The following is a 14598-nucleotide window of genomic DNA, read 5'->3' on the forward strand; positions in this document are numbered from 1 at the left end:
GATTGGAGACCCCAGAAGATAAGGATTATAGATTGCAGTATGCGTGTAGATTGGAGACCCCTATTGCTGCTGGAGTGTAGGTTGCAATATGTGTGTAGATTGGAGACCCCCATTGCTTCCAGAGTGTAGATTGCAGTGTGTGTGTAGATTGGGGGCCCCCCAGGATGGCCGGATTGTAGATTGCAATGTGTGTGTAGATTGGAGACCCCCATGGCTTCCAGAGTATAGATAGCAGGGTATGTGTAGTTTGAAGACCCCAGTAGTACCAGGTTATAGAGTGCTGTATGTGTGTACATTGGAGACCCCCAGTAGTGTCGGTATATAGCTTGCAGTATGTGTGTAGGTTTAAGACTCCCAACAGTCCCAAGTAATAATAATTGTGGTATCTGTGTGGATTGAGGGCTCCCCCAGAAGTTCTGAATTATAAAATACAGCATGTGTTTAGTTTGCGGGTCCCCAGAACTGCCAGATTATTTATTGCAGTATGTGTGTAGATTGCAGGCCCCCAGGACTATCGGAGTATAGATTGCATTATGTGTAGATTACGGGCCTCCAGGACTATCGGAGTATAGATTGCATTATGTGTAGATTACGGGCCCCCAGGACTATCTGTCTGTTTTCATCCCCCCCACTAATACTTGGTTTAAAAATTTCTGGGAGTTCTGACTGTTGAACAAATCTCACGAAGTTTAATTGACAGATCCGTCATGCATTCTTCTTTTGTATAATACAGGTATTTGCACCCACTTCCGGGGAGAGACTCCCACTCAAACCTCCCCCCCCCCCCCGCTGCCTTCTGGGAAACACACTGGTCCCATGAGACAGCGGGGACCACTGGGAACATGTCGCACTACTCCTGCATGCGCAGTAGGGAACCGGGCAGTGAAGCCGCAAGGCTTCACTTCCTGATTCCCTCACCTAGGATGGCGCAGGGGCAGTAGAGAGACGAGCGATTGCTCTTCTTCTGCTGCCGACATCGAGGGACTCCAGGACAGGTAAGTGTCCATTTATTAAAACTCAGCAGCTGCAGTATTTGTAGCTGCTGGCTTTTATTTATTTATTTTTTCACGGGACCTCCGCTTTAAGCTAGTGGCCAGGTACACACAGGCATTCAGGTCAGGCAATCAATGTTAATCAGCAGACCACCACATAGAAGTGTGTACTGCTAAAACCTCTGAAAGCTTGCTGCATTTTCTATTTCTGAACTGTTTTCAGACACTCCTGACAGTTGGCAAATCCTTGTGTGAACTAAATGGACAATCTGGTAAAAGTTTATTAAAAGAGTGACACAACTGAAGCCCCGTACATACGACCGGTTTCCCCGTCGGAACAAGTCGGATGAGAGCGGAATCCCGACTGTGTGTATGCTCCATCAGACTTTTTCCAACAGGAAAACTGGCAGAAAAAAAAGAGAGCAGAATTTTTTTTTTCCCGTTAGGGAAAAATCCTAGTGTATGTTTGCAATTTCAACGCGCAAGAAAACACGCATGCTCAGAATCAAGTCGACGCACGTCATCGCGTTTTTGACTGTCGGAATTTGGTGTGACTGTGTGTACGCAAGACAAGCTTGCTGAGAGGGGTAATTTTCAGAATTCCGTCTGGAAAACCATTGTTTTTTTTTGACGGGAAAACTGCTCGTGTGTACGGGGCATTATTTCAAGTTTTCCATTCTCTGTGAGTCATAAATATATATAATACATAGGCGTGTGGACAGGGTGTGTCAGATGTGCCAGGGCACACCCTAATCACCCCATGCACATTAGCATAATCACTCTATGTGCCATCAGGAAGATCTCCCTCTTACTGCATCTGCCATGTTGATGCACTTCCCTTTCACTGTGCTGGCAGGGGGTCATATATATGTAGATCCACCCAAACATGTGTGTTTGAGATTTAGGGTGCACATCCTAATTCAGTAGGCTGTGCACACCTATGATATAATATATACAGTATATAGCTTATAAATTGTTAGTGGTGTAATCATACATATTATACATACATATTATATACTGTATATAAAATAACTTTAATCCTTGTCTCTATTTTAATACTTTTGATTGGATCACTGTTAATTAATATCATATTCTTTTGATTGGTCTAGGGCAGGGAGGGACTGGCCATTGGGACTACATGGAGTTTCCCGGTGGGCCGCTGGCTCAGTGAGCCGGCTTCAGTGACAGCGGCCTAGGAGTTTCTCACTTCTGCCTAAACTTGTCCCATAAGGGGGGGCACCGAACTGATTCTTTCCCCCGGGAGAAATAATGTCTAGCTTCCCCACTGGTACTAATTGTTGTAAGTGTCACCGGCGCAAAAGAAATGAAAAACCGTGATCTGCTGCAATATTGTGTAAACCCTAAAAAGGGGTTAAATGTGCATATAAAAGAAAAGTGTTACTGCGCTGATCTAATAATCCAGAGAATTCAATCTCTGGGAGTGTGAACTGTGAACTAATTTAGTGCACAATCAACCATATGTAACATATATAATATCAGGAACTGAATATACCCAATATTAAATGTGGATAAACTTATGTGAACCAATTGATCTTAATACAAACAATCTATAGAAATATATGTTATGCAAGTGTTACAATAAACTCAATGCTATAACGTGACCCAAAAAGATTTTTTGGTTAGTTTGTCGGCCTACACATCAATATGCCATAGTGCTCCTGCAAAGGAAAAAATGGCTGCTAATGCTACTCCAAGCCGACCAATAGTGAAAACAAAAAATGCAAAATGAAATAAAATCAAATCAAAACAATCAAAAAAAACAATAAATCAAAATGTGCAATGTGCCAGCTGCACTGAAAATAGTCCAATGACAGACAGTCTTGCTTTTACACAATAGATTCCAATAGGGAAAAAGGTTCAATGCTGGTAATGCTGTATACAACAAAGTGCAACTGTCTCTTCCACCCGACAAAGATGTGCCACCATCACCAATGGTTAAACTCAACACTCACCAGACCCCAGATAATAAAAGGCCCCAAAGTGGTGTCTTTTCTTTGTCCGTCAATAGGTGTTGCCTCCTTCTCCCTTTTACAAGATATCCTTAAATCCTCAAAAACAAGGGGCTCATCATGGTGTAGTATATTAAAACGTATTTATTAAAAAGATAAAAAGCACTTACAAGAAAGAGTGCCTCTAACCGGCACTGAGTGTCTTTGGCAGTGTCAACCGTTAAAAGCCGCTGACCAGCATTTAAATAGCGTCTTGGAAGGTGTGGAAGGTATGCACACCTTCCAAGACGCTATTTAAATGCTATCTAAATTTTTTTTTTGGGGGGGGGGGGTTAGATATCCTTAAAGGAGTTCTCTGACCTAAAACTTTTAACTCCCGCTGTGCCCGGGCTGTAAAACTATACAAAATAAACTTTCACTTACCTGCCTACGATCCCCCGTTGTTCCGATATCGCCGTCCCGTTCTCCGGTCCCGGTCTCTTCCGCTTCCTGCAGGTCGGTGACTCACAGTGCGACGGGACATTGCTGCGGCCGCTGATAGGCTGAGCGCACTATGAGTCACCGACACGCAGGAAGCGGAAGAGACCGGGACCGGAGAACGGGACGGCGATATCGGAACAATGGGGGATCGTAGGCAGGTAAGTGAAAGTTTATTTTGTATAGTTTTACAGCCCAGGCACAGCGGGGGTTAAAAGTTTTAGGTCAGAGAACTCCTTTAAGCTCTCATTCACACTAAAGGCGGGTTTGAATAGCGTCTTGGAAGGTGTGGAAGGTATGCACACCTTCCAAGACGCTATTTAAATGCTGGTCAGCGGCTTTTGACACTGCCAATGGTTAAACTCAACACTCACCAGACCCCAGATAATAAAAGGCCCCAAGGTGGTGTCTTTTCTTTGTCCGTCAATGGGTGTTGCCTCCATTTCCCTTTTACAAGATATCCTTAAATCCTCCAAAACAAGGGGCTCATCATGGTGTAGTATATTAAAACGTATTTATTAAAAATGATTTGATTTTATTTCATTTTGCATTTTTTGTTTTCACTATTGGTCGGCTTGGAGTAGCATTAGCAGCCATTTTTTCCTTTGCAGGAGCACTATGGCATATTGATGTGTAGGCCGACAAACTAACCAAAAAATCTTTTTGGGTCACATTTAAAGCATTGAGTTTATTGTAACACTTGCATAACATATATTTCTATAGATTGTTTGTATTAAGATCAATTGGTTCACATAAGTTTATCCACATTTAATATTGGGTATATTCAGTTCCTGATATTATATATGTTACATATGGGGGTAGATTCAATAAGCAATTGCGTCTGCGTAACCATAGTTACGCAGCGCAATTGCTTACTTGCGCCGGCGTATCGAATGCTCCTGATTCAGGAACCTCGATACGCCGACTGCAGCCTAAGATATGCCTGGCATAAGGCTCTTATGCCGTCATATCTTAGACTGCATTCTTACGCAGGCCGCTAGGTGGCGTTCCCGTAGTGGTCAGCGTAGAGTATGCAAATTGCATACTAACACCGATTCACAACCGTACGTGCGCCCTGCGTACGCAGTTTACGTCGTTTGCGTACGTCGGTTTTTGCGTAAGGCTGCCCCTGCTATTAGCAGGGGCAGCCAATGCTACGTATACCCGTCGTTCCCGCGTCGCGTTTTCGAAAAATTACGTCGTTTGCGTAAGTGAATCGTGAATGGCGCTGTACGCCATTCATATTCACTTTGAAGCAAATGACGTCCTTGCGATGTCATTTACCGCAATGCACGTCGGGAAAGTTTCCCGACGGAGCATGCGCACTACGTTCGGCGCGGGAACGCGCCTAATTTAAATGATCCACGCCCCCTACGGGATCATTTAAATTGCGCGCTCTTACGCCGGGCATTTTTCAGGAGCACCCACGCAATTTACGGAGCTACTGCTCCGTGAATCAAGCGGAGCAAAGGAAATTTACAGAGGCGCAGCGGCAAAATGGTGCGCTGCGCCTCCGTAAGAAATGGGCAAATGTACCTGAATCTACCCCATGGTTGATTGTGCACTAAATTAGTTCACAGTTCACACTCCCAGAGATTGAATTCTCTGGATTATTAGATCAGCGCAGTAACACTTTTCTTTTATATACCCACTGGTACTGCCTATAAGAGTACCAGTACCAGCCGTTCTACTCTAATAAAGTAAAACGTATAGTGGCTAGTGAAGGGGGAGAGGGGGCTTGGGTGGTCGGGGGGGGGGGTGCGGGAGTTGTCCGGCCGCTGTGGGAGAGACCTGTCAAAGTGGGCCAGTCTGGATGAAGTCCAGGGCCAAATTTTTGTCCCAGTCCAGCCCTGGTCTAGGGACAATATTTAGTGCGCCCCCTGTTGGCTATATGACATGCAATGGTTAATGGCTTTTTGGCTCTCATCAGGTTACAAGTTGTTACAATGTGTGTCCATGGCTGAGGGATTGTCACAATATTCAAGTTTCAGGTTGTGTGCAGAACTTTTCTGGCAGCCGTGAATGGAATGAACTTTCTGTTCTGTGATAAGATGAGCGATATTTTTTTGGAATGTTAGTTCTGGATTGCCACATTACAAATAGCTAATTCCCACAATTAAAGCGACAGATATGGGGGATGGGAGGCCTTTAGCGTGGGCTCAGGACAGATCGTCCTCCGGGGCCTGACAGTTTTATAACAGATTTTTTTTTTTTTAATTGATACACATTGTCCTTGAGTGCAGCTCTAATAGATTTAGACATCGGGGCACTTTTAGCTTTAAATCCTTCCTGTCTGGCATCTATACACTCCCAACTGCCGAAATGTTTTTGAATTGTATTTAAAAAAAATGTATGTACCGTATTTATCGGCGTATAACACGCGCCAGCGTATAACACGCACCCCAATTTAACTGCTTGCCGACCAGCCGCCGTCATTCTACGGCGGCAGGTCGGCTCTGCTGGGCGAGAGCCCGTAGCGATACGGCGGCTCTTTGAGCTGCCATTAGGGGCGCGTGCGCGCCGCCGGAGGCGCACGCGCGCGCCCCCTGCTCGCCCCCGACTTCCGTGCGTGTGCCCGGCGGGCGCGATCGCGGCCGGGCACACGCGATCGCTCGGTACAGAGCGGGGACCGGGAGCTGTGTGTGTAAACACACAGCTCTCGGTCCTGTCAGCAGGGGAAATGCTGATCTTCGGTTCATACAATGTATGAACCGAGGATCAGTGTTTCCCCTAGTGAGGCCACCCCCCCCCCCACAGTAAGAACACACCCAGGCATACTTAACCCCTTCCCCACCCCCTAGTGTTAACCCCTTCACTGCCAGTGGCATTTTTATAGTAATCCAATGCATTTTTATAGCACTGATCGCTATAAAAATGCCAATGGTCCCAAAAATGTGTCAAAAGTGTCCGAAGTGTCCGCCATAATGTCGCAGTACCGAAAAAAAAATCGCTGATCGCCGCCATTACTAGTAAAAAAAAATATTAATAAAAATGCCATAAAAATACCCCCTATTTTGTAAACGCTATAACTTTTGCGCAAACCAATCAATTAACGCTTATTGCGTTTTTTTTACGAAAAATATATAGAAGAATACGTATCGGCCTAAACTGAGGAAAAAAATTTTTTTTTATATATTTTTGGGGGATATTTATTATGGCAAAAAGTAAAAAATATTAATTTTTTTCAAAATTGTCGCTATATTTTTGTTTATAGCGCAAAAAATAAAAACCGCAGAGGTGATCAAATACCACCAAAAGAAAGCTCTATTTGTGGGGAAAAAAGGACGCCAATTTTGTTTGGGAGCCACGTCGCACGACCGCGCAATTGTCTGTTAAAGCGACGCAGTCCCGAATCGCAAAAAGGTCTCTGGTCTTTGGGCAGCAATATGGTCCGGGGGGTAAGTGGTTAAGAGGGACGTTTCAGGAATTTTTTTTTTTTTTAAATAAACCACTTTGAAGCAAAATAATGGTCAGTGAGCATCAATGCAGCATGATTAGTGCCCATCTGCAGCTTCAGTGCAGCCTGATCTGTGCCCCTCTGCAGACTGATTAGTGCCCATCTGCAGCCTATATATTCTGACTCCGATTGTTGTGATAGCGATATATCCCTTGCTGAGACCTCTATGCCTGGCCTGTATAAGTAGATATACTCACTGCGGACAATCCTTGTCAGACAGCTGAACTCGTCAATACTGATTCATTCAAAAGAGGTGTTTATTCTTTAAACTTCAGGGGTTACAGCAGATAACAGGAACAGCAGATGAATGGTGATAGTATTGTGCGGTCAAAAGATGATGCCTTTCCTACGTACTGAGCAGAGTACATGAGTGTCCTTCTACATGTGGCTTGCTGGCTGAAGAGATGACACAGGAAGTACTCCACACAGGAAGCAGGGAGGGGCATACATACAGTGAAAATATGTGGTAACTCAAAGAATCACATAAAAACATGTGCATTGCAACAAAGGCCACTAGATGGCAGCATAGGATAACACATAGATTTAGCTATGAGAAAATAGTAGGCAAACCACACTATATAAACTCTAATCTATATAACAATGCTAATATTAACTGAGGCTATGCATCTCATATTCTATGCCCCTATTGGGGCAGCACACTCCCCGTCTGGCATGATAATGCCACTATTTACATAATACAACGGTAGTTATGCAAATAAACAACAGCGCAATTTGCTTGATGTCTTGAAAACCTGAAAGACATAATGGAGAACATGCATATAATGCAACAACTATAATATAAGGCTTCAAGTTGTGACAACTAAAGTTCCAGATACTTCCTTCTCGAAGTCGCAGGTAGGATCCAACAGCATACCCAAGTAAGTTCAGTCTCCAAACGGCAAGAGCAAAATGAGTTCCGTGATAGGTCTGATGAAAGTCTTTACGGTCCCTTGTCTTGAAACTTTCACCTCCACCTTACGTACCTTACCGTCATCACTAGGAACGCTCTTTACAATAAGACCCATAGGCCACTCGACTCTTTCAGCTTGCTGATCCTTAAGCAGAACGAGATCTCCAACTTAGATGTTAAGGTTCGGGCGCTGCCATTTCCTGCGTCCTTGCAGAGTAGAAAGATATTCCATCTTCCAACGATTCCAGAAGCAGTTGGCAAGGTGTTGTACTCGCTTCCACTGATCGTAGCACAGATTTCCTGATTTAAAGTCTCCAGGTGGCACGGGAACAGTCCCAAGCTTCTGGGTAAGAAGAGTGGCTGGAGTAAGGATAGTTGGGGTCTCTGGATCTGTAAACACTGGAACAAGTGGTCTTGAATTGATTATGGCAGATGCTTCTGCCAGGAAGGTGGTTAGAATCTCGTGGGTAAGTCTTGTGGAATTCAAGTCCATGAGCATAGAGTCCAGTATTTTTCGCGTGATTCCTATCATTCTCTCCCATGAACCACCCATGTGGGAAGAATGAGGAGGATTGAAAATCCATGTGCAGCCTCTTTCAGCTAAAAGGTCTTGTATTGGCCTAGAGTTGAGCTGTAACTCTCGACAAGCTCCAACGAAATTAGTTCCACAGTCGGATCTTAGTGTCTTGACTGGTCCTCTGATGGCAAGGAACCGTCTTAGAGCATTGATGAAACTTGAGGCATCCATAGATTCTATTACTTCAATGTGTACTGCACGTACACTCATGCAGGTGAACAGCACTGCCCATCGCTTACTATTGGCTTGGCCACCTCGTGTTCTGCGGGTTTTTACCATCCATGGTCCGAAGACATCCAGACCAACGTGAGTAAAGGGTGGGTCAGTACTTAACCTGTCAGCTGGCAAATCTGACATTTGCTGTTGCTGATGTTTCCCTCTTAGTTTGCGGCACTGAACACAGCTGTGCAGTGTAGCTGTAATCTGTCTTTTTGCTCCTATAATCCAAAGGCCTGCAACTCTTATGGCTCCCTCTGTGAAGTGTCTACCTTGGTGTTTCACCCTTTCATGGTAGTGCCGTATGAGCAAAGTGGTGATGTGATGGCGAGCAGGTATAATGAGAGGATTCTGTTCTTGCTCACTGAACTTAGCCTTGTTTAGGCGTCCACCAACCCTTAACGTGCCATCATTGTCAATGAATGGGTTCAGGTTAGAAATTGGACTGTTTTTTGGAATGTCCCCCTTGTCACGGATACGTCTGATTTCTGAGCCAAAGACATCCTGTTGTACACTGCGTATTACGATCAGTTCAGCTTCAGCAATGTCTTTTGCAGAAAGAAGCTTTTGGCACATGTGCCAAGCTTGACAGTGAGCATCTGTGAGCTTCGTGTGAAAGCAGTGTGCATTATGAACTAACCTTGCGGTGGTGCGTACCAGCCTTGTCCACTTGGAGAAACGTTCAAAGCGTTGACAGCCCAAGGCACGTCTTTGTTCAGTTCTGGTGACAAGGGTTTTAACTTCAGGACGAACCTCTGGATCTTTGTCGGGTTCTAGAAGACTGAAGACGTGAGCCGTGGTTTCTTCTGGATCAGTCAGCAAGAATTCAGGACGTGGATGGTACACTCCGAAGAAAGATAGGTACCAGCACTCATCGTGTATTTGAAGAGGTGGAGCTGGCTCAGCGTGCTCATTGTCAAAGATCCTCTTCATAAAGGTAATGAAATGGTCCTTCATTTCAGGCCTGTTCTTTAGTGTTCGTTGAAGTGAGTTGAATTTGGATAAAGCCTGTTCACGATTGTTTGGCAGTTTGACCCTTGCAGCACGAAGAGGCAATGGTGCAACCCAGCTGTTAGACTCATCCTTGAAGAATTCTTTGTCCATTATTTTGATGAACTCTCTGTCTTCAACTGACAAGGCTATTTTGTTGTCGTCACTTGTGGTACAAAACACTGTGGTACCTAGGTTGTCATCACAAAGGATAGGAGTGACATCAGGTACTTGGATGATGTCAAGAGGCTTCTCCTTTATTTCATGATGGTGAGGGCACTCTTTGAAGTGGGATGCGCGTCCATTTCCTAACATGTAAGTTTTGAAGGAGTGGATCTCAGATGATGTACACATTCTATCCAAGCATACATCGCCCACTATTACCCAGCCTAGATCAAGTCTTTGTGCATAAGGGGCATCCTCAGGTCCATCACACTGCTCACGTACCTTATGTACTCTAAGAATGTCTCTTCCTAGCAAGACTAAGATTTCAGCATTCATGTCCATTGCGGGAATCTCATCAGCAAGGTGCCTTAAGTGAGGATGGTGATATGCAGCCTCTGGAGTAGGAATCTCTTCTCTTTCGTCTGGTATCTGGTCACACTCGACTAATGTTGGTAGGAGTATGCTTTCTTTCCCTTCGATATGAGACACCATGAACCCATCGACCCTTCTGCCGAAAGTCTCTACACGACCAGAACAGGTTCTGAGAGTATACGGTGTGGCATGACCCTCAATGCCAAAGATCTCAAAGAATTTAGGCTTAACCAGGGATCTGTTGCTCTGTTCATCTATTATGGCATACATCCTGGCAGCTTTTTCAGGTTGACCCTCTGGGTATACCTTAACAAGGCATATCTTGGCACAGCACTTGTGATCTAAACCTTCTCCACAGACTTCTGTGCATGAAGAATAAACATTCTCCTGGGCTAGAGCGTGGCTTCGTTGCTCCCCGCCATGATTTGAGAGAGGGGTGGAGGTAGGTAGCTGCTGTGGGCTGTCTGTAAGTGGGGTAGGATGCATAGCTGTCACATGTCTTTCGCTGCTGCATTCTGTGCACTTGATGACAACTTTACAGTCCTTGGCAAAATGACTATAAGAAGCACAGCACCTGTAGCATACTCCAAGTTTCTGGAGAATCTCCCTGCGCTCTTGTAAAGTCTTTGCTCTCAGCTCTCGGCATTTCTTAAGAGGGTGAGGCTTCTTGTGAATAGGGCACTGACGATTAGGATCTTTATCTTTATCACCCGAATCACTCTGGTATGCATGAGAGGATACGGGTGGTGAGATGTCTGTCCTTTTAACAGATATTGCTCTATGAAAGTCTCTGTGTTTAGCTGCTGTGTTGTCATACCTTGGAGATGGTGATGAAGCAGGCAAGTTGGGTTCACTGAAGCTGAAGCTGGGATCATTTCTCATCCAGGCTTGTTCACTGATGAACCTGCAAAAATATGAGAATGGAGGAAAGGATACGTTATAGTCTCTTTTGTACCTTGAGCCCTGCTGCGCCCATCTCTCCTGCAGGCCGTATGGCAGTTTAGACACCACTGGATTGACACCATGAGCAGTGTCCAGGAAGCTTAGTCCAGGTTGACGTGGGTCTGTCTTTGCCAACTCTAACTCCATGAGGAGGTCACTTAGATCTTGGAGCTTGTTCCCTATTTTTGGGAAGTTTTGCAGTCTCTTGAATAGAGCGCTTTCTATGGCTTCTGAACTACCATAGGCTTGCTCAAGTCTTGCCCATGTGGCAACAAGACCTGCATCTGGGTGGTCAACATGTACTGTCCTCAGTCTTTTAACACGATTTGCAGATTCTGGCCCCAGCCACCTTATGAGCAAATCAAGTTCGTCCTTGCTAGTAAGGTTGAAATTAGCAATAGCAGCCTTGAAGGTTGATCTCCAGGCCCTGTAGCTCTCTGGACAGTCATCAAACCTTGAGAGGCTGGTGATAATGAGCTCACAGCGCGCCATATAGCTGGCTAAGTCATTCAAGTCTGATCTCTCACTCTTTGGTGCCAAAGTAATCTGTGGAACCCCTTGGGTGTGAAAGTTCTCTGGTGAAGAAGGGTGAGGTTTACCAGGATGAAATGATGTTGCATGAGCGCTTAACTTTGGTGTAGTCTTTAAGGCTTCTGCTGGCTGTGGCTGGAGCTGCAGCTTGTCGCTGGAAGTCACCTTGTTGATGGCAGGAGTTGATGTGGTTTGCTGCGTAGATACTCTTGCGTTGTGGACTTGAGGAGACTCAGGCATTTGGAGCTGGGAGGTCCCTGAGTTGAGAGTCAGAACAGTGTTGTTAGTAGGAGGTACAGGAGATGACTCTGTATCTTTGTACACATTATGCTTTAGCACATAATCACTGGTGCGATCAATTGGATCTTCCAGTTCTGCTGGGATAAGACAGTCTGAATTAGTACTTTGACCCATTGCTTGTTCAAGGACTTTCAGCCTTGCTAGCGCACCTGCTTCCTCTTTCTCTATTTGCAGAATCTTTATTTGGGCTTCCATCTCTGCTTGGCGAGTTTTGCTCTGGGCTTCAAGAGCTTTGCTTTGGGCTTCCATCTCTGCTTGGCGAGTTTTGCTCTGGGCTTCAAGAGCTTTGCTTTGGGCTTCAAGAGCTTTGCTTTGGGCTTCCATCTCTGCTTCAAGAGCTTTGCTTTGGGCCTTCATCTCTGCTTCTTTCTTAGCCAGGGAGCTTTGCGCTTTTTTGGATTCAGCATCAGCGCGGGCCTCTATTAGCTTGTCGCTTAATGTTGAACTTCTGGAGCGAGAGGATCTAGAAGAGCGTTGCAGTGTGCTTGGTTGATGTTGATCTGTGAGATCTGGTCTCTTGCAGTGAGCAATGCGGAGTTCTGCCTTACACTGAGCATTTTGCCACTAAGAGATCCCTTTGTTGGTTCAATGCATCAGTCTTGGTCAGTTCTGCTGAAGAGTCCTCTATATTACAGTCTTGCAAGAAAGCAGTGTATTTTGCAGACAGCCGTTGGTAATGTTATACGCAGCAGATAGGCGAACTATAGAATCTCCTAGTTCAGCCGGTTGTCATTAAAGTGTGGCCAAAACTGACATGCAGTGTGAAGTTCTGTCCAGAAGTCCGATAGCTTGCTGGAGAACTTATCTCTAGTGTATTCATAGTTTTCTCTGAGTTTCTGTATTGGTTCTTATTGTACGCTTGGTCTTACACTCTGTTCAGCAATATCTGCAGAGTCTGCTCCCTGTACGTCTGCGGGTTCAGAGGCATGATGAATCTGCGTTGGTTCAGCCGTAAAAGAGTGTTCAGAGCCTTGTCTAGACATTTCTCACGGTTTTGTAAAAAATGTACTGTCTCTTTAAGAAGACGAACAGCAGCTTAGACAGGTGGGGTAACCACAGTTCAATTAGAAAAAACAGCTTTCAAACATTCACATGAAGCGCAGTAAGCTTGTGCGACCATGTGGCTTACACAAGATGGCGGCTGGCACTGAGCTTGATTGCAGATTAGGCACACACATATACCCAGCATGCGGTAAGAATTCTATGCATCTTTTGACTATTCTGACTCCGATTGTTGTGATAGCGATATATCCCTTGCTGAGACCTCTATTGCCTGGCCTGTATAAGTAGATATACTCACTGCGGACAATCCTTGTCAGACAGCTGAACTCGTCAATACCGATTCATTCAAAAGAGGTGTTTATTCTTTAAACTTCAGGGGTTACAGCAGATAAAGGAACAGCAGATGAATGGTGATAGTATAGTGCGGTCAAAAGATGATGCCTTTCCTACGTACTGAGCAGAGTACATGAGTGTCCTTTACATGTGGCTTGCTGGCTGAAGAGATGACACAGGAAGTACTCCACACAGGAGCAGGGAGGGGCTACATACAGTGAAAATATGTGGTAACTCAAAGAATCACATAAAAACATGTGCATTGCAACAAAGGCCACTAGATGGCAGCATAGGATAACACATAGATTTAGCTATGAGAAAATAGTAGGCAGCAACCACACTATATAAACTCTAATCTATATAACCATGCTATATTAACTGAGGCTATGCATCTCATATTCTATGCCCTATTGGGGCAGCACACTATACATTTACCAAAACAATGCAGCCTGTTCAGTGCCCATCTCATGTCTCACCTTTGCCATCAGTGTCAGATTATCCCTGCTGTCTCCGAGGGAAGAGGAGGAGCAAGCGACGCTGAATTACATAGAGCCGTGATCTCCTTCCTGTGTACCCGGCGCTCCGTCACTCACAGCCACGCCTCCTGCCCCTGCTCATATGATAGACAGTACAGTGGATCCAATGCGAGGCCAGAAGGCGAGGCTGTGAGTGACGGAGCGCCGGGTACACAGGAAGGAGATTGCGGCTCTATGTAATTCAGCGGCACTTGCTCTCTTTCCTCAGAGACAGCAGGTGATCGGCGTATAACATGCACCCCCGATTTCCCCTGATTTTAAGGGGAAAAAAGTGTGTGTTAGGCCTTGTACACATGCGACGAGCCAGAACCGCAGGGGAACACGTGAGGTGCACGGGTGGGCCGATGAGAGATAGCAATAATACAGTTCATCGGTTTACTCACGGTTAGCAGAAAGCCTCCCTGGCCAGTCGCACAGTGAAAGGGAAGACAGCACGAAATCCTCCGGGGCACGCTCCTGCGATAGGGAAACGCCAGCCGAGATGGTGGTTGAGGTGCCCGTGATGACAGGGGTGTTTAGAGTGCTTGTGGCGGCTGGGTCCCTTGATGAAATTTGTCGTGACGCCAGTACCGTTAATGGTGGTACAACAGTTGTAGTAACAATGTTAAAGATGAGGTAGACAGTGGCAGAATACAACTCACAACTTTTACTGTGTCTGGTTTGTTGGTTGCAGTACAAACATCCAGTTAGAATACAGTCTCTGGGTAAATAGAGGAATTCTGCTGATCCACTGCTAATAGGCTTTAGTAGGCCTGGACTCAGGCTGTGGTTCAGTAATAATGCTTACTTGTGTCTGGTCCTTTTTGAATCCAGTGACATGGGTGAGGT

General features: G+C 45.4%; 1 protein-coding gene across 5 annotated transcripts in view; it reads left to right on the forward strand.

Annotated features, from left to right (window-relative positions):
• Positions 1–14598, forward strand: part of ABCC9 (ATP binding cassette subfamily C member 9) — a 155808-nt gene that overhangs the window by 948 nt on the left and 140262 nt on the right. The window lies entirely within an intron of this gene.

The sequence above is a fragment of the Rana temporaria genome, chromosome 3 (assembly GCF_905171775.1).
Source record: "Rana temporaria chromosome 3, aRanTem1.1, whole genome shotgun sequence".
NCBI classification, from domain to species: domain Eukaryota; kingdom Metazoa; phylum Chordata; class Amphibia; order Anura; family Ranidae; genus Rana; species Rana temporaria.